This window comes from Schistocerca serialis, chromosome 2, assembly GCF_023864345.2.
Source record: "Schistocerca serialis cubense isolate TAMUIC-IGC-003099 chromosome 2, iqSchSeri2.2, whole genome shotgun sequence".
In the NCBI taxonomy this organism is placed as follows: Eukaryota; Metazoa; Arthropoda; class Insecta; order Orthoptera; family Acrididae; genus Schistocerca; species Schistocerca serialis.
In genome coordinates this window covers 1,117,106,327-1,117,127,155 of record NC_064639.1, presented here as the reverse complement: position 1 = coordinate 1,117,127,155, position 20,829 = coordinate 1,117,106,327, and positions in this window count along the sequence as shown.

The window sequence follows — 20,829 nt, the reverse complement described above, 5'->3', positions numbered from 1 at the left end:
GAGGCAGGACTCGAACCTCCGACGGGACCAGCCGCAAAGGCCATGACTGCAGCGCCTTATCGCAGGGATCGAATGCAGGGTAGAGCCACGGTCGTAACACATCTGAAATGTGACGTCCACTGTTGAAAGTGCCGTCAATGCGAACAAGTGGTGGCCGAGACGTGTAACCAATGGCACCACATACCATCACGCCGGGTGATACGCCAGTATGGCGATGACGAATACACGCTTCCAATGTGTGTTCTCCGCGATGTCGCCAAACACGGATGCGACCATCATAATACTGTAAACAGAACCTGGATTCATCTGAAAAAATGACGTTTTACCATTCGTGCACCCAGGTTCGTCGTTGAGTACACCATCGCAGGCGCCCCTGTCTGTGATGCAGCGTCAAGGGTAACCGCAGCCATGGTCTCCGAGATGAGAGTCCATGCTGCTGCAAACGTCGTCGAACTGTTCGTGCAAGTGGTTGTTGTCTTGCAAACATCCCCATCTGTTGACTCAGTGATCGAGACGTGGCTGCACGATCCGTTACAGCCATGCGGATAAGACGCCTGTCATCTCGACTGCTAATGATACGAGGCCGTTGGGATACAGCGCGGCGTTCCGTATTACCCTCCTGAACCCACCGATTCCATATTCTGCTAACAGTCATTGGATCTCGACCAACGCGAGCAGCAATGTCGCGAAACGATAAACCACAATTGAGATAAGCTACAATCCGACCCTTATCAAAGTCGGAAACGTGATGGTACGTATTTCTCCTCCTTACACGTGGCATCGCAACAACGTTTCACCAGGCAACGCCGGTCAAATGCTGTTTGTGTATGAGAAAACGCTTGGAAACATTGCTCATGTCAGCACGTTGTAGGTGTCGCCACTGGCGCCAACCTTGTGTGAATGCTCTGAAAAGCTAATCATTTGCATATCACAGCATCTTCTCCCTGTCGGTTAACTTTCGCGTCTGTAGCACATCATCTTCGTGGCGTAGCAATTTTAATGGCCAGTAGTGTAGAAGCATGAGACATCCAATTTCGGAAATCGTTATGGAATTCAATATTTCAAGATCCACAGTGTTAACAGTGCGCCAAGAATGCCAGATTTATGGCATTGCCTCTCACCACCGACGGCCTTCACTTAACTAAAGACCGAGAGCAGCGGCGTTTACGTAGAGCTGTCAGAGCTAATGGACAAGCAGCACTGGGCGAAATACCTGCAGAAATCAATGCGAGGTGTACGAGAAACGTACCCGTTATGACAGTGGGGCGAAATTTAGCGTTAATGGGCTATGGCAGCAGACGACCGACCCAAGTGCCGTGGCTAATGACACGAAATCGCCTGCAGCGCACCTCCTGGGGTCGTGCCCCTATCTATTGGAATCCAGCCGACTGGAAAACCGTGGCATGGCAAGATGAGTCCCGATTTCAGTTGGTAAGAGCCGATGGGATCAGACTCCATGAAGCCATCGACCCAAGTTGTTAACAAGGACTGTGCGGCTGGTCCGGGAGGAGGTTCGAGTCCTCCCTCGGGCATGGGTGTGTGTGTTTGTCCTTAGGATAATTTAGGTTAAGTAGTGTGTAAGCTTAGGGACTAATGACCTTAGCAGTTAAGTCCCATAAGATTTCACTCATATTAATTTTTTTTGTTTTGTTTTTTTATGTTAACGAGGCGCTGTGCAAGCTTGTGGTGGCTCAGAAATGGAGTGGGCTGTATTTCCATGGAATAAACGATGTCATCTGGATGTTCTACTGCTTGGAGGCAATTTAGAACCATTCATTTACTGACGTCGTGTTCCCAAGTACTAAGGGAATTTTTATGGATAAAAATGCTCCATGTGACAGGGCCACAACTGTTCGCAGTTGGTTTGAAGAACGTTCTGGACAATTCAAGCGAATGTTGTAGCCACCTAGATCGCCCGATATGAATCCATCGGCCATTGATGGGATATAAGCGAGAGGTCAGTTCGTGCTTAAAATGCAGCACCGGCAACACCTCTGCAAATATGAACGGCTATAGAGGCAACGTGCCTCAATATTTCTGTAGGTGATTTCCAACGAATTGTTGAGTGCATGCTACGTCGAGCTGCTGCATTACCATGGGAGAAACGAGGTCCGACGCGTTCTTATGAGTTATCCCATGACTTTTCCCCATCTCAGTGTGTTATTCAACAGGTATTTACACCCTTAACGCTGACATCAACTAAAAATCCATGAAATGCGCAGACAACATTGCTAGTATTAGACCGCACCAAGAGATAGGCATTAGTTTTAGATCCAAACCGGGAGACTCGGTCGAAGAGGAAACTTGGTCATATTCCGTATTCAACGACCAGTGAGACCGTGGAACCTCATGATGGCCGAAAAGGTCCATAACGAATTTGGACAACAGTTTCATACACAATTCGAAATGATGTCTCACGCGCACAGACATTTCAATGTTCTTTACCAACAAACAACCATCAGTGCACGACTTCGCTTCAAAATACTTCGAAAGATGGGAAACAACCTCACGGCGGAATACAGAATCTTTCTTTAAAATCCCTTTATGGACGAGGAAATCAAAATGGCAGCTTTCAAGGCACAGAGAGGAGAAACAACAGGTCTTGATGGACTTTCCTCGAAACATTACAACATTTTTGTAGACTGTCTGGAGGTCATTACTGGAACTGACAAACGGCATACAGCACACTGGCAGAATACCCGAGGAACTGAAAGAGGCAAATATAGTTGTATTACCCAATTACACTTGTAATACCCAAAGGGGGAACGCCACGAGGATGGAACAAGTGACGGCTATCCTACTCCTACATGCTGATTTCAAATTAATAACGCAGTAGGTCAAGCGGAAGGTGTAATCAGTTTTGAGTAAAAGCTACGGGATGTGTCAGCACTGCGTCATACCTGGGAGAAGCGTTAAAACTGCAGTATGTCGTCTACACAGCTGCAGACGGTCAAGCGGAAGGTGTAATCAGTTTTGAGTAAAAGCTACGGGATGTGTCAGCACTGCATCATACCTGGGAGAAGCGTTAAAACTGCAGTATGTCGTCTACACAGCTGCAGACGGTCAAGCGGAAGATGTAATCAGTTTTGAGTAAAAGCTACGGGATGTGTCAGCACTGCGTCATACCTGGGAGAAGCGTTAAAACTGCAGTATGTCGTCTACACAGCTGCAGACGGTCAAGCGGAAGATGTAATCAGTTTTGAGTAAAAGCTACGGGATGTGTCAGCACTGCGTCATACCTGGGAGAAGCGTTAAAACTGCAGTATGTCGTCTACACAGCTGCAGACGGTCAAGCGGAAGATGTAATCAGTTTTGAGTAAAAGCTACGGGATGTGTCAGCACTGCGTCATACCTGGGAGAAGCGTTAAAACTGCAGTATGTCGTCTACACAGCTGCAGACGGTCAAGCGGAAGATGTAATCAGTTTTGAGTAAAAGCTACGGGATGTGTCAGCACTGCGTCATACCTGGGAGAAGCGTTAAAACTGCAGTATGTCGTCTACACAGCTGCAGACGGTCAAGCGGAAGATGTAATCAGTTTTGAGTAAAAGCTACGGGATGTGTCAGCACTTCGTCATACCTGGGAGAAGCGTTAAAACTGCAGTATGTCGTCTACACAGCTGCAGAAGCAAATAGGGGTTACTATACATCTACTTTGGAAACGCTTCCGATCGCGTCAGCCTCTAGTAGCTGCTAGAGACGCTCCAGGAAATGAGTTATAGAAATCGTTGGTCAATTTCATAAGAAAACTACTCTCGAGCCCTAAGTCCAAGATTTTACTCAATGGACACTTGCGCAAACACGTATCTAGTGGTCAGTTAGTGAGGCAAGTGTGTCCGCTGGGTGATGTAGGCTATCGCCGTCGATCGGTTACTGGTTAACATAGCTTTACAAAATGGTTCAAATGGCTCTGAGCACTATGGGACTAAACATCTGTGGTCATCAGTCCCCTAGAACTTAGAACTAATTAAACCTAATTAACCTAAGGACATCACACACATCCATGCCCGAGACAGGATTCGAACCTGCGACCGTAGCAGTCGCGCGGTTCCGGACTGAGCGCCTTGAACCGCTAGATCACCGCGGCCGGCATAGCTTTACAGATACAAGATCTAACGTCCCATAACATCAAAATGTCTTGAATAATATACACATACGAAATATGTGCAATTGTCTCATAATCTGAAGACCTCATATTCTCAGAGACTACACATCAGCGACAGGTGCCAAGCTCAGTACAAAGATATCGACTTTGTTAAACATCGGACAAAAAACATTCACGTTACTGACTGAACGGACTGGTGAAAAACTGGTACATCGCGTAACTCACTTGGTGTCTACCGAAATGCATTTCCAGCTCGAGACGTTTTGAAAGTTCACTTTCACAATTAAGTAAACTTACTTCAAAAAGTGGAGACTATAGACATATCAATAGCAAACAAAGTATAGTACATGGGGTACATATGCCTGTCTCAGATCCATTCACTAGCCTTTTGTTGGCCCTTAACGAGAGAAAACGTTTGAAGTACGATTTCACAAGCTGACTCTACCATTTGGAAGGGGGGACCCTAACCTTGGGAGCGTGAGGCGGAAGTACGAAACACTTTGAATTAGTCATATAAAGGAAGACGTAAGAAAGCAAATCGTATGCCTAATTCTAAATGTCGTACTGAAACACAAGGAGGAAAGTACCAAGGCACCGACAAACCAATCTGAAATTAACATTTTATGTTAGCACATTGGGCAATATTATGTGACTTTAGTTGTATAAATAGCAAACCTACAGTTTTTGCCCTCTACAGCTCCCCTTAGTATCATGGGAGTCATTGCCTGATGTTTTAACATGTCCTATCATCCCGTCCCTTCTCATTGTCAGCTTCTTCCACATATTCCTTTCCTCTGCGATTCTGCGCAGAACCTCTTCATTCGTTACCTTATCAGTTCACCTAATTTTCAACGTTAGTCTGTAGCACCATATCTGAGTGCTTCGATTCTCTTCTGTTCAGGTCCTGCCACAGTCCATGACTCACTGCCATACAATGCTGTACTCCAAACGTACATTCTGAAAAATGTATTCTTCAAATTGACGCCCATGTTTGATAACAGTAAACTTCTCTTTGCCAGGAATGCCTTTTTTGCCAATGCTAGTCTGCTTTTGATGTCCTCCTTACTCTGTCCGTCATTGGTTATTTCACTGCCTAGGTCACAGAATTCCTTAACATCGTCTACTTTGTGAGCATCAGTCCTGATGTTAAGTCTCTCGCTGTTCTCATTTCTGATACTACTTTAGTCTTTCTTCGACTTACTCTCAATCCATGTTCTGTAACCATTAGCCTGTTTATTCCATTCAGCAGATCTCGTAATTCTTCTTCACGTTCACTGGGTATAGCAATGTCATCTACGAATCGAGTCATTGAAGTCCTTCCATCTTGAATTTTAATTTTAATCTTGAAGCTTTGTTTTATTTGCATAATTGCTTTTTCGATGTAGAGACTGAACAGTAGGGGTGAAAGATTAATTACTATCTTACACCCTTTTTAATCCGAGCACTTCGTTCTCGGTCTTCCACTCTTATTATTCCCTCTTGGATCTTGTACATGTTGCATATTACCTGTCTACAATGATCTTTATCCGATGTAAGGAATGAAAAAATTCGTTTTGACTTAATCCATTTAATCTACCTACGTGCAGACGAGTTCGAACTACAGAAGTGGCGAAATTCAAAAACCTCCCCAAAAAACGTATTTTTTTGCATGTTTTTGCACGTCAAACGCAAACGTTGCACTTACAGATGGTGCCATTACCAGCTCAAAAGGAATTAACCAATTCGCGCGTTTCACCTTGGCACAAGTTCCGGTTCGTATTTCAAACCTTGCATAATATACTGTAACCTAGCCGCAACAAGACTGACGTTCGAATGGCTACACAAATGGCCGCTGGTTCGGGCTACATCAAAGTCTGTTCACCCTACCTTTCTGGTTCTGATAGGAAACGAGCACCAATGTTGAGCAGTACGGTCTACGTCACTACTTGCAACGTGTGGCAAGAACTTTTGTGGCTCCTTTCCAGTTCCCATTCGCTCTCGCCATAGTTTTGTCCTAGAGTTCGTTTGAAGTTATAATTCCTATGCAAGTGTGGTAGTTAAATGGCCAGCTGTCGTCTTGTCGATCCGGTTTTAACATGATATGTGCTGGAGTAAAGGAACTTTTCCTTTTAATTCTTGTTCGTTTCTAACTGTTTCCCGTGTTTAAAAGGGCTGCTTCTACTGTTAAGCAGGTATTGTGGATTATTGTGTACGCAAATGGAAAATCTACCTCATCTCTGACATGTATTGAAGAATATGGTTTTGTTGTTGTTGTTGTTGTGGTCTTCAGTCCTGAGACTGGTTTGATGCAGCTCTCCATGCTTCTCTATCCTGTGCAAGGTTCTTCATCTCCCAGTACCTACTGCAGCCTACATCCTTCTGAATCTGCTTAGTGTATTCATCTCTTGGCCTTCCTCTAAGATTTTTACCCTCCACGCTGCCCTCCAATACTAAATTGGTGATCCCTCGATGTCTAAGAACATGTCCTACCAACCGATCCCTTCTTCTGGTCAAGTTGTGCCACAAACTTCTCTTCTCCCCAATCCTATTCAATACTTCCTCATTAGTTATGTGATCTACCCATCTAATCTTCAGCATTCTTCTGTAGCACCACATTTCGAAAGCTTCTATTCTCTTCTTGTCTATACTATTTATCGTCCATGTTTCACTTCCATACATGGCTATACTCCATACAAATACTTTCAGAAAAGACTTCCTGACACTTAAATCTATACTCGATGTTAACAAATTTCTCTTCTTCAGAAACGCTTTCCTTGCCATTGCCAGTCTACATTTTACATCCTCTCTACTTCGACCATCATCAGTGATTTTGCTCCCCAAATAGCAAAACACCTTTACTACTTTAAGTGTCTCATTTCCTAATCTAATTCCCTCAGCATCACCCGACTTAATTCTACTACATTCCATTATCCTCGTTTTGCTTTTGTTGATATTCATCTTATATACTCCTCTCAAGACACTGTCCACTCCATTCAACTGCTCTTCCAAGTCCTTTGCTGTCTCTGACAGAATTACAATGACATCGACGAACCTCAAAGTTTTTATTTCTTCTCCATGGATTTTAATACCTACTCCGAATTTTTCTTTTGTTTCCTTTACTGCTTGCTCAATATACAGATTGAATAACATCGGGGAGAGGCTACAACCCTGTCTTACTACCTTCCCAACCACTGCTTCCCTTTCACGCCCCTCGACTCTTATAACTGCTATCTGGTTTCTGTACAAATTGTAAATAGCCTTTCGCTCCATGTATTTTACCCCTGCCACCTTTAGAATTTTAAAGCGGGTATTCCAGTCAACATTGTCAAAAGCTTTCTCTAAGTCTACAAATGCTAGAAACGTAAGTTTGCCTTTCCTTAATCTTTCTTCTAAGATAAGTCGTAAGGTCACTATTGCCTCACGTGTTCCTGTATTTCTACGAAATCCAAACTGATCTTCCCCGAGGTCGGCTTCTACTAGTTTTTCCATTCGTCTGTAAAGTATACGTGTTAGTATTTTGCAGCTGTTGCTTATTAAACTGATAGTTCTGTAATTTTCACATCTGTCAACACCTGCTTTCTTTGGGATTGGAATTATTATATTCTCCTTGAAGTCTGAGGGTATTTCGCCTGTTTCATACATCTTGCTCACGAGATGGTAGAGTTTTGTCAGGACTTATGGTTAAATCAACTTAAAGTTCGACTGTGTGTCTGTAACCATGCCACCTAGCCCATACATTTACACAACGAATTTGCCAGAAACAAGTGCAGTATGCGAAGACGTCCGAAACTACCATAGTAACGGTGACAGGTGAAATTCTCTGGAGTTACGACCAGTTACCTGCGAGAGCAGAAGTAAGAGACGACTTGGGAAAAAAAGCAATTCAGGTTTTACAATATCACAATACTCCCACCACCGACCTGTGATCATGTTACGGTGCGCGTTTCGACCAGTCATTCATTTGGATGAAGGCGTTTTCTAAACGATCATTGTTCTGGTGTAACAAGAAACACTGAAGTCGTAACTAATGATGGCGCTGGGTATATATGCGAACGCATTTAGGACATCTGCTGCAGAACTCAATGTTCAACAGTGTACACTGAAATTTGTGCTTCAAAACATTTGTGCGTGTACCTAGCAACATACCCCGTCATCAGATCTGCCACATTATTGCCGCCTCCCTTGTTTTAAAACCTAGGACCTCCAGGTCCTGACAGGAGGTGTCGACGTCCAATATCTTGCGCCAACTTGGGATTTCAAGGTCGTTCAACAACTTTCCATCTGTTTCGTCGTTTCTGAGATCTTCGGTCTTACGTCAGAATCGGTTACGCCAACGGATATTCCTGTTTGCGACTCATACCGTCATTGGAACGATTCCCTGTTGGTCTCTTCTCTGCTTGTATACTTTCCTTAACGTGTTACATGTCAACAGCACCGCGAATTTTGCTGTTGGAACTACATACGCTGGCAGATGACGTTCACCGGGCATTCGTCATACCCACACCCTGTCATCGGATCGCGACATTGTATATCGTGATTCATCGCTCCACACAACGTTTTTTCCACTATTCAATCGTCCAATGTTTACGCTCCTTACACGAAGCGAGGCGTCGTGTGGCATTTACTGGCGCGATGTGTGGCTCATGAGCAGCCGCTCGACCATGAAACACAAGTATTCTCACCTCCCGCCTTGCGGTCATAGTACATGCAGTGGATCCTGATGGAGTTTGGAATTCCTGTGTGATGGTCTGGATAGATGTCTGGCTATTACACATTACGACTCTCTTCAAATGTCGGCGGTCTCTGTCAGTCATCGGACGAGGTCAGGCTGAATACATTTGTGCTGTACGTGTCCTTTCGCGTTTCCACTTCACTATAACATCGGAAACAGTGGAGATAGGGATGTTAAGGAGTGTGGAAATCTCGCTTACAGGCGTATGACCCTAGTGACACCCAAACACCTGAAGAAGTTCGAAAATCGTGAGTTCCGCGGAGGGCCCCATTCTGCTCTCTCACGATGTCTAATTATTACTGAGGTCACTGATATGGAGTACCAGATAGTAGGTGGCAGCACAGTGCACCTAATATGGAAAATGTATGTTCTTGGGGGTGCCCGGATGCTTTATATCACCTAGTGTAATGTGTGGGGTTACCACTATAGATCAACGTGAGGTGTCAAGGTGGTTTCTGTCCAACCACTCACGGCAATGTGCTTTTGTAATTGTAAGGAATATCGTCCTGGAAATCTTTCTTCACGCTCCTTCAATATGAAGATTGTCACTTTCTGTTTTAATAGTTTTATCTATTTATTTTGCGAAACCATGTAATGGATAACGACAGCATCTTATCCCCTTCTAAGTTCAAACTCTTACTCGTTATCGAGTTATGATCACTTATTTCTTGAAATGGATAAAATAATGGAAACAAAATGCCATCTTCACGGGTTTAATGGTAGTTGATAGCGTGTGAATAGTGTGTGTAGCGTGCGCAACGACTGGTGTTGGTAAATGAATGACCAGTGAACCAATAGCTTTCTACACCATGAATTAACTTAGCTGCAAGAATATAAACATAATAGTATATTATTCTAGGCATCAACCGAATGCAATTACGCTGTTCTAAGTTGACTGGCTTTGTATTCGGGAGGGAGGGGCCCCAGTCTCGTTGTAGGCATACCCATTTAGGTTCCGTTGTGATTCTACATTACGTCAGTAAAAGCTGCAGTGGTTCGTAAGACGAAGTCATGCCTACTACCCTTCGCTTTCTCGTCACACTAACCATGTAAGTAAATGACTGTTATATGAATTACGTGTTTACGAAAACCATACTGTGGCCCATATCATTGTAAAAGTGACTGGCAGACGAATAAAGCAATACTGCGACTACTATATATGCGGTAAATATTTACTTTGCCGAGTTGGACACGAAATAGAGTGAGGCGCAACGGTAGAAATAATCGTACCAAGAGCAGCAGCATCTGCGATATGTCAGCACTGGACTAAATCTATCCACACTAGACTTCTCCAGTGTGATAGCTGGAATCCCGCCTGAAGCGAAGGGGACGCTACTCGACGGGACATTCCTCCTGCAGGGGACGGGCACGACAGCGGCAATTTGCGAAGCATCTGGGGAACTACGATGGCGCACCGGAATGCGACAAGCTGAGTTACGCCTGCAGCAGTCGACAGCAGCGCTACGAGTCCCCATCTCCTGTCCACCGTACAGGGAGTTTCAAAAAGATTCATCCTTTTTCAAAGGACTACATCTTCCGTGTAAATAAAGGACGGGGTGAATTTTAATTTACGTGTCGAAACTAAAATTCTCCTGCGGTGACAGTTGTATGTAGCTGGTTACAGTGGTTGTCGGTAGGGGTCTCCCTAATACGGCTACTCAGCACGCTTGCGCTTTAATTATCCAGTATGCGTCGATGACGATAATGGTGGTTACGATAATGTGTTGGTTTGCGCACAGGGCAACTAGATATTTAACTCCCGAATGTAGATAAAGGTGGCAGAGTAATTATAATTTAACAGCAATTAAGGTATAAAATACACAAAACACATACATAAGGGGAGAGAAAGAAGGAGAGAGGGAGAGAGAGAGAGAGAGAGAGAGAGAGAGAGAGAGAGAGAAATACGTAAATCCCACATTTAGTCCGTTCTAAAATTTACAAAATGGTATTAAAGTAGACAGCTATTAAGCTTAGCTGTGGCTCACTTGTCGCTGGATGAGCTGGTACGATTCAACCAATCTGCAATAGTAATATCGCCAGCATAAGCTGGAGTCCAGACAGTGCTCAAAAAGCATTTGCTGCGCTCGTCTCGTCATCAGTGGCCATAAACGGCCGATCCCAATTAAAATTTCTCCTAGTCAATTTGCATAGAGTGGAGCTCATAACCTATTAACAGAAGGAATTTTGCGTTCTCCGTTGCAACTGATGCAATTCAGTTACGACTGTCTGACGTGATTTTCATCGAGATTATGGCACTTCATATCCCGTAGCTCTAAATATTTCACGATGGCTCGAGCAGTTTCAATACAATTGCTATTTACACAGGGAATAATCCACAGCTCGCCACCATATGTTCGTTCAGGAGATGCAGCGCATTTTAACAGTTGTTTGCACATAGGCCACAGTAGTCTACTTCTTGTGTCCTTACAGATCCTGCTTATTTTGTGACGTTTGTATCTCAAACACCATACAGGGCGAGTTGTTGAAAACTCTTCACGATTGTGGTAAACAGCACTTTAGAGTTCCGTGAGTGCTTTTTTCTCCCTTTTTTTTTTTTTTTTTGAAATACGGTTACAGGAACCACATACATATGCGTCGGCAAGGGGGTAGGCGGCGGAATTCTGTGATTTTAAGCAGTCACTGTCTGTGACTCTGTTAAAGTGCAGACTTAAGGTTGCCGGCCGCGACGAGAAATTCACACCTTGTATAATCACAATTCATCTTGAATAATGTTTACTTGGAGCTCTGTTCACGTGATATTACACCGATTCCTTGGAGCGGCTGTGGTTTCGGCACTGATCTGCAGTCAAATCGATGCAAACCTTTACAGAACTGCCACGAAATGGGGTCTTTAATATTTTTGTGCCACATTGCTATTAAGCTCTTACTGAGCTGTAGAAAGGAGGCGGCCTTAGATACTGGTGCAAGAAATCAGTCGCCAGTTCCCGACATAAAGTACAAATACGATAGTAGTGTAAGTGCCAATTATGTGCTCCAAACTCGCATACTCTCGTCCTCTCCCTCCCCCAGGTCCACCAAGTAATCACAACAGTATCATTTTTCTATGGAAAAAGAAGACCCATGATGGCTTGCATTCATGTTTACACAACATAGATGTATTAATAATAAAAATATGGGTGAATTCCTAAGGGAAGAAAGTGCTGAGGTGCCGCGTGATTCGTGACATTGCGCCTCTTACCGAGCGGCCTCTCTTCACGGCAGAGTTTGTAACACCATAGCTCTAAAACTCTACTGATTTATTTTGCCTTTTATTTTATTTAATGTTACATCGTTGAGCTTCTGTAAATGCGTTTGAATAGATAACACGAAGTTGTATGCTCCTTTCTTTGTAAAGACTTTGATGTCATGGTTTGACGCTATGCAATGTAGTGTATCTGTCATTTAAATTCTTTGTCTCAATTGGAGGGAGACAAAACTTACTTTATACATTTGGAATTTGGGTGAATATTTTTTTGTAGAAATACTAATATGTTCAAATGTTCTGTCTGATTTAAAATGTTTGTTTGCTATTATGGAAACTGCTGACCTTCACTTAGGGTTCTTAGTTATCCTGTATGTGAAAGGTGGTGTGGTTACCCTCGGGAACGGAACTTACTAGCGCGCGCAAGTTATGGTTGGCCTAGGTAGAAAAGGTGGAACAAGAGTCAGTCGGAGACGAGCTACCAAATTGTGCACTGCCCATGTAAAAGTTGTATATTGTGCTGGTTCCGAGAGAGGCTTTTCCTGCCGCTTTCCAATGCCTCGGATGGATGGATAAATAGCTGGAACTATTCTGGAATTGGTATCTATCATCGCCACCAGGAAATGACAGATTCCAACGGTTCTACCTACAATTCCATCTACCAACATGCAATCGCCACTACATTGCGAATCACTATAATGGATCACTATAGTAATTTGCAGTGAAGGATCAGCTTATTGGATGTTTTAGCGTGCACTACTATAAGGTAACTTATAACTGAATTCATGGAACTACCTTGATTTTTTTCCCTATCACAACACCTCTCAGGTTCCTCTCCATTTGAGCTATGATAACCGACTGTCCTAGTTTGTGGAACAAATGAAAGCCTCAAAGCCAAATAGTTAATTAAATAATGTTGTTTGATCTTTGGTAAGAAGGGAGTATTCAGATTTACTGTGAATTTAGTGAAATTGTGGGAGGAAGTAAATGTAGTTTTCTGAAAGCCTCCAAGTGATGGAAACAGTCCAATTTAAAGTTTTGTGGAGTTTCAGAGTCACCTATTTAGTAATTTACTTGAAAGTAGAAGACTGTGGTAATAAAGACAATTCGCTGTTTCTTTTAAAAATTAAAAGTTCTTAAAACTGAGGCTTATAAAGTTTTGCTTGGTAAATGATCATAGTGCTGCCTGTAGTAAATTTTAAAAGATGAGTCAGTTTCTTGCAATTTTGTCAACATTGTGTCTCACTGTAGTAAAAGTGGAAAACTGCAATAGTGGAAAGTTATATACTCATGCTTGCTAAGTACTTGTTTCTTTTGGGTAATGAAAGTGAATATTAATAGTGTAATAGGATCCACAGGTTATCCTTTATGATCATGATAAATAACAATTAAATAGAAAGACCACTATTTATGAAAACAGTAATTTCTTTGTTCAAAAGACAGTGAGAAGTAACCTGTTAGTGAATTCCAATTAACTTTCGTTCTAAATAAAATAGTATTTAGCTAAGGGAGAGTTAACCTGTGCGTCAGTTCATAATTTTGCAGTGAACTACATTTACGATTTTATGTCAGCTGGGATAATGTGTGAAAAGTAATGGTGTGTAATGTTATCTGTTATATTTATGCAAATAGTCTGTTCTGCTTCCAATCTTAACCGTGAACATATGCACGCGTCAGATTTCACTGCAGTCGCGTGTGGCAAAATATAGGTTGTGTTTGTCCGTTGAAGTTACTCATACCTATTTTCTTAACCAAGAATGTTAATCAATCTCTTGCCTAATTAGGTTGGCGACCGTTTTCCTTACTCTTTGAACAGGGTAGATAGGTAACATTTTATTTGTTACTGTTTAAATGTTTACGTAATTCTGACTTACACTTCCGATAAGCCACCTCCGTTAGGTACAACATGACAAAATTCCTCTCAGGGGGTAACACTGCTCTGTTGCTTTATACCATAATTGCTTTAACAAGATAGTTTTACTTCACTACCTGCCTTCAACTTTACGGTTATGGTATAGTAGTAGCAGACGGAAGTGTTATAAGCTGTATTATAAAACTCGGAAGGAAAGAGTTTTGTTTTATTGTTAGTGTGTACATCTACATGTAATCTCAAACGAAACAGTCGAAAAAAGAAAATACCATTTTCTACGGTATAAGGAAGGTGGAAAAATTGTGAAGATTAGGATCGAAAAAAAATGTGCTCTAAGGACTGCGACATACTCAGGCTCTATGGGTGCAACACGGCGCCACACACACTCACAGGGTTACGAATTCTGCGTTTCAGCTGGCATATTGCAAAACAACGTGACAAATGGGAGTGTGAAGGATTAGCTTGGTGCCGACCTGAGCTGTTAGAAGTTGATTCCACCGACGACTTTGAGGATGTCCCACATTTCTCTACGTTCAAATTTGTCTGGGCTACCATTTATCAAACCAATCGACTTATCTGTAGCTTTCAAAAGAACTTTTTGATCAGCTTCAGTTATGCCAGTTGACACTATAAAAGAAACATAAAATCAATTAAGTCAATCCACTAACATGAACAGATATGACAACTTACGAGCAAACAAGGAGTTATAAATGGCATCAAAGCTAAATAAGCCTTTTTTAGTCGGATTCTATTAGGTCGCTTTCTTGTCTGTTTGTGCGGTGTATATTTTGCAAGTGTTTTTAAACTAACTTCCTGAGTAGATGAAGACTTGAAGCTTTCAACATAGCTCAGAACTGGAGGACATATTAACCCTCTTTCATGTCTGATGTGTGGGTGCTTGTGAATGTTTAATAGCTACGAAAATAGCTGTAAAATTTAAAACGAAAATCGTAGTGCCCAGGCAGTTCATTATATACGCATGAGTAATTCACATACTTATTGTTATCTATTGCAAGAGCTCCACATACTTTACTTTTTCCTATTTCACATTGTTAGTTTTCATTTCTAACCTATTATTATGAGTGTGTGAATAATTTATGTTAGTGTTTTCGAGCATTATTTAAAAACTCTTTGGACCCCTAGATATGATCATATGATGATATAATTTCAGATAGTTGAATCAATAAGAGCATCCATATTCATAATAATAGCACAAATAGTCCATGCCCTAAGTGTCCATACCATTTCAACACGGAAAACAGCCATCAAAAAATGGTTCAAATGGCTCTGAGCACTATCGGACTTAACAGCTGTGGTCATCAGTCCCCTAGAACTTAGAACTACTTAAACCTAACTAACCTAAGGACATCACACACATCCATGCCTGAGGCAGGATTCGAACCTGCGACCGTAGTGGTAACGCGGTTCCAGACTGAAGCGCCCAGAACCGCACGGCCACACCGGCCGGCAACAGCCATCAATGTCAGGCATCAGACCAGAGTGTGCCCTGTATTTAACATGGGCCATAAATCGGGAACCTACTGTTCGAACATGTACTTGACAACATGACCAAAGAGTAGGTAAAATGAAACAGTGGAAAATCCAGGATGGAAAGTAACACAGTGTATAGTGTATAGTGGAGATGCTGAGTCGCGGATAGGTACAACAAAAGACTGTCACAGAATAAACTTTCGGCCAACAAGGCCTTTGTCAAAAATAGACAACACACACACACACACACACACACACACTCACACACATAAATGCAACTCACACACGTACACATGACCACAATGTCTGGCAAGTGAAGCCAGATTCAGATTCTGGCTTCAGCTGCCAGAGGTTGGTCATGTGTGTGTGAGTTGCTCGCGCGCGCGTATGTGTGTATGTGTGTGTGAGTGTGTGTTGCCTATTTTTGACAAAGACCTTGTTGGCCGAAAGTTTATTTTATGACAGTCCTTTTGTTGTGCCTATCCGCGACTCAGCATCTCCGCTGTATGGTGAGTAGCAACTTTCTTTTACATGATGTTGTTACAAAGAGCAGGTAAGGTATGTCCATCATAGACAGTTTCTATAGCTGCCCGTATTTCTGCGTGCAAGTGAAAGAGGTTTACCACGATTGGAAGCTGAAAATTACTTGACAGAGGAACATATTCTTTCTCCCAGAGCTCCTTACGCATGTGGTATAGTGAAAGGGATTCATTACCAACAATATATGATATGCCCCTCATTGTTTTGTATGCGGGACTACCTAGTATACATAGTCATCTCTCTGGCTTTGAGGACTATGAAAAGCTGGGTAAAAGCTTTTAGCAACACACATAATATGATGATGATTTGTAAAGATGCTTGTGAAGGAAAATAGTGTATAGTAGATCATAGAGACGTGTGGATCACAAAGGAACAGTTGACAGAATCCTACAGTTAGTGGGGAACCTACGGAAAGATGATTGCGCAAAGGTGCCAACTGTTTGAATCAATTGAATCTGCTGCTGTTTCTGCTACTACTACTACTACTACTACTACTACAAACGCCAGTATGATATTATACCAACTGAGCAAAACTTATATTTTTTCTGATTTCTGTAAAACGATACAACCTTGTTTACAGTATTTCAGTGTCTGGCTTGCATGGGAACGTCTGATAGAAGCCTTAGAGAAACTACTATGTATACTATGGTAATCTTTTCGCAGTGGCGGCTCGTCACGGAAGTCGACACATGCGCACCCATCAGCAGCAACAGATCTCCATCCGTTGAGGCGTAGCGCAGCCTGCAGCTCTTTCGTGCGTGAATCATACAATGCTATCCACTGGCTACAGCTTTCACACGTCATTCGCATTAGCTTGTGGTCGCACTCTTGAGGCATAGCGTCCACATTTCTTCCTCCAGATGGATGTAGCCATCCCTGCCGTGTCTCTGGGAGATGCTACAGTCATCTGCCGTCAGTTGGCGATGGACTCTGTTGTCAATGTAGTCTGATTTTCGTCTTCATATGTCATGTACAAGTAAGGTATTAACCAATATTGTCATAGAAAAGATCATACTTTCCCGTCATGTGTGTTTGTCACGTTTTGGTCTGTATGATTCAAGTTGGTAATGTAGCGGATAAAACGAGGTGACAAAAGTATAAGGATAACTCATAATATGGTGTCGAACATCCTTTTGCCCCGAATGGTGCAGCGACTCGACTTTAACCTGACTAAACAAGTCGTTGGAAGTCTGTCTCTGTAGCCGTCCGTAATTGCGAAAGTGTTGCCAGTGTTGGATTTCGTGAACGAACTGACCTATCGATTATGTCCCATTAATGTTCGATGAGATCTACGTCGAGCCAAACCAATCGCACAAATCGTCAGAATTTTCTCCAAACCAATATCAAACACTTGGTGCCCGTTGGTCACAATCCACTTTATGTAAACACAACCCAAACCATTATGAGGAAACCACCAGCTTGCACAGTGCTTTGTTAACAAGTACAACGAAAAAAATCTGTCCAGAGTTGCCAATTTCACTGTTCTTGTTGACTCGATGACTATTTTCACACCGGTTCAAAATGATTCAAATGGCTCTGAGCACTATGGGACTTAACAGCTGTGGTCATCAGTCCCCTAGAACTTAGAACTACTTAAACCTAACTAACCTAAGGACATCACACACATCCATGCCCGAGGCAGGATTCGAACCTGCGACCGTGGCAGTCGCACGGTTCCGGACTGCACGCCTAGAACCGCGAGACCATCGCGGCCGGCTTTCACACCGGGATCTATATTCAAATCATCGTAACATAGTCAAAAATGGTATTTCCGAAAATGCAAAAACCATCAGAAAAATGTGCAAACGAACAGATACAGCGCATGCAGAGAACTGTTGGCAAGTATGGTCCATGGCTTCCTGGGGTCTTACCAACTGAAATCGGGACTCATCTGACCAAGCCACGATTTTCCAGTAGTCTAGGCTAAAATCGATATGATCACGAGCCGAGAAGAGGCGCCACAGGCGATTTAGTGCTATTAGCAAAGGCATTCGCGTCCGTCGTCTGCTTTAGTATCCCGTTAACACCGAATTTCACTGCATTGTCCCAAAGGATACGTTCGTCGTAAGTCCCACATTGATTTGTGTGCAGTATTGCTTGTCTGTTAGCACTTACAATTCACGCCGATGCTCTCGTTCGCTAAGTGAATGCCGTAAGCCACTGCGTCATCCATGTTGAGAGGCAATGGATGAATGTTGGTATTTTCGCCACAGACCTGACGCACTGTTGATCTCAGAATATTGAATTCCCTAACAATTTCGGAAATGGAACGTCCCATGCGACTAGCTCCAAGTACCATTCCACGTTCAAGGTCTGTTAAATCCCGTGATGCGGCCTTAATCACTTCGAAAACCTTTTTACTTGAATGACCTGAGTGCAGATACATAGCTCCGCCAATGCACTCCCCTTTTATACCTTTTGTTCGCGATACTACTGCCATCTGTAAACGTACACATCGATAACCCATGACTTCTGTCGCCTCTGTGTATAGCCCGCACTCGTTTATGAATGCAGAACAATTCTACTTTGTCTGCCATCCAGCTCCAACTACAGTAATCACAAATTTGTTGTACTATGGTGCCCATTTTTCTGTCCACCGCATTGGCTCGAATAAAGGGAGGAAGGACGATTGGGTGGGGGGGGGGGGGGGGTAACTTGCCGTCGACATAAAGGTCAATAGAGGCATAGCACAAGCCCGGAACCTTTCAAGGATGGGGAAGCAAATCGGCCGCGCCCTTTCAAGGGAACCATCCCAGTATTTGCAGACCGAATTGTTGAAATCGCTGGTGGGGATTTCAAGCGCCGTTCTCCGTTTTAACCACTGCTCCTCCTGGCTCGGTGTAGTCGATCGACACTGGAGCATTACGAACACGTTCCTTCTTGCGTAGAGAGTCTTCTGCCGACTGGACAACTGGAACTGTTTTGGCGTCGTCTTCAGTTTGTGCAGCATCTACCATCACCTAACTGAATAATGAACACGGTGACGCAGTCGTTGTGATGCTGAGTGATAAAAAAAAGATATTTTGGTTGAACAATTTTAGACTAACGTCCGTGGGAATACAGCAGCTGATCATGAAATGGCCCAGTTTGCTTTTTATTTACGCTTGGTAATCGGTCTCAGTTAAGGCATCATCCATAGTGAGGTGGCAGCGTTTTAGCTCCTTACAACTATAGAGAGACTTCTCAGACTTTCGCCTCCAGCCAGTCCTCTAATACCAGTTTAACACATTTTTTATTTCTGTTTTGAAGAGATATCATTCACTTTATGTGTGCAACAGTCTTTCTCTGAAATTACAGAAATTATTTCAGAAAATTAAGGTTTTTGAATTTTGAAAAACTACTTCAAGATTCAACATCTCCCGTACGTGGGAGCATCTATTCTGTTCAAATTTATAAGTGCTGCAGTCGAGAAAACCTTGTCAATACTGTACTGAATTTTCCATGTATTACACTATTTCCTACACACCCACAACCAGTATGATAAATCAAATTAAGGGCTCCTATCAAGGATCAGTTTACGTTAAAATAATTTTTGAGACAGAAACTGTTTGCAAATAAAGCAAATTTCCATTTTCAAGGCAGATGAAATTGTTAAGAATTTGAAGAAACTTAGATCATTTGCAAAAACAGCGTTTTCCATGGTAGAAGACCTTCCGTTTCAAGGTGCAAAGTGGTGCATCAGTAACGAAATATTGTTTAAACTTCCAAACGTTACGCAACTACTTTAGAAAAACAGACAGAATTTTACTCAATTTAAAACTTTGTAACTGAAGAATTAACAAAATCCTCCAAGTAAATTGAGTCTACTATACAGCTCTTAAATATGAAGAACCCGTAATTTTACAAACGCTACACAAAGCAAAACCTCATGTCTCACAACAAAAGCAGTATAAGATGCCGGAAACTGATTATACTATTTTTAGTACGCATTCCTTCACGTAATTCTAAAATTATTCACTAATATTGAAAGGCAAACCAGGAAACGTCATGTGTTCTTACTTTCACTGCCCTTCAGGTACAACGTTATCCTCTATAAAATTAAAGAAGAAAGTTACAAACAGTTCACTTGAGGCTTGTACACTTCCACGGTGACCGTAGATTGCCAGACTATTTTCTTGCATTGGTAACTGACTCATCATTACTATGCAACGCAAGTGCTTCACTTCTTCCCTCCACTGCAATGCAAGGTCATCTGATATATCGTCTATGAAACATTACTGAGATGTGACTGGTGAGCAAGCTTTTTGCACGATCGTTCACGCCACCTTCTCCCCTCCCCCCCCCCCTCCCCCATATTTCCCCATTCCCTTCCGATAACGATTTGTCGTAGAGGGTCCGTATGCAAACAGCAGGGAGTTTCCACAGTAACGTCGCCAGTTCCTCTTTGATGCCATTATCCGAATTTTCGAGACTAGTTTCGTGATAATGAGATTTCAGAAAAGTCACACAAAATTCTACCATTTGCTTTTTTGTGGTAATACAGCTATCAGTGCTCTTCGTAAGACATGCCTAAATCTGCAAAACTTTAAAATCGTAAAAATAAACTCAACCAAGGACACACTCAATCTCTCCCATTATCGTACCTTTTCTCCAGCACATTTATTCTGACATTCCACAGACAAAAAAGAAAAGACTAAAATAATAAATCCGTAATATTTGGCTGATTTTTCTGTTTCAAGTTAAGTAGTCTTGATGAGCTGGTCACTCTAGAAAGAGAAACCTCGTCCCTTGTTCTTCAGAACAGTGGTTGGCTACCATTTACGATCCATTGGCTGTGTCGTCAAGACCTGAACTTCTCATGGGCCCACTTATTTCCAAACAAATGTTTTGATGGTGTTGAATAAAGAACAAGTCAAAATTTTGGTTTTGGTAGCAACAATGTTGAAAGCTATAGCGGATGAAACGTGTGTCG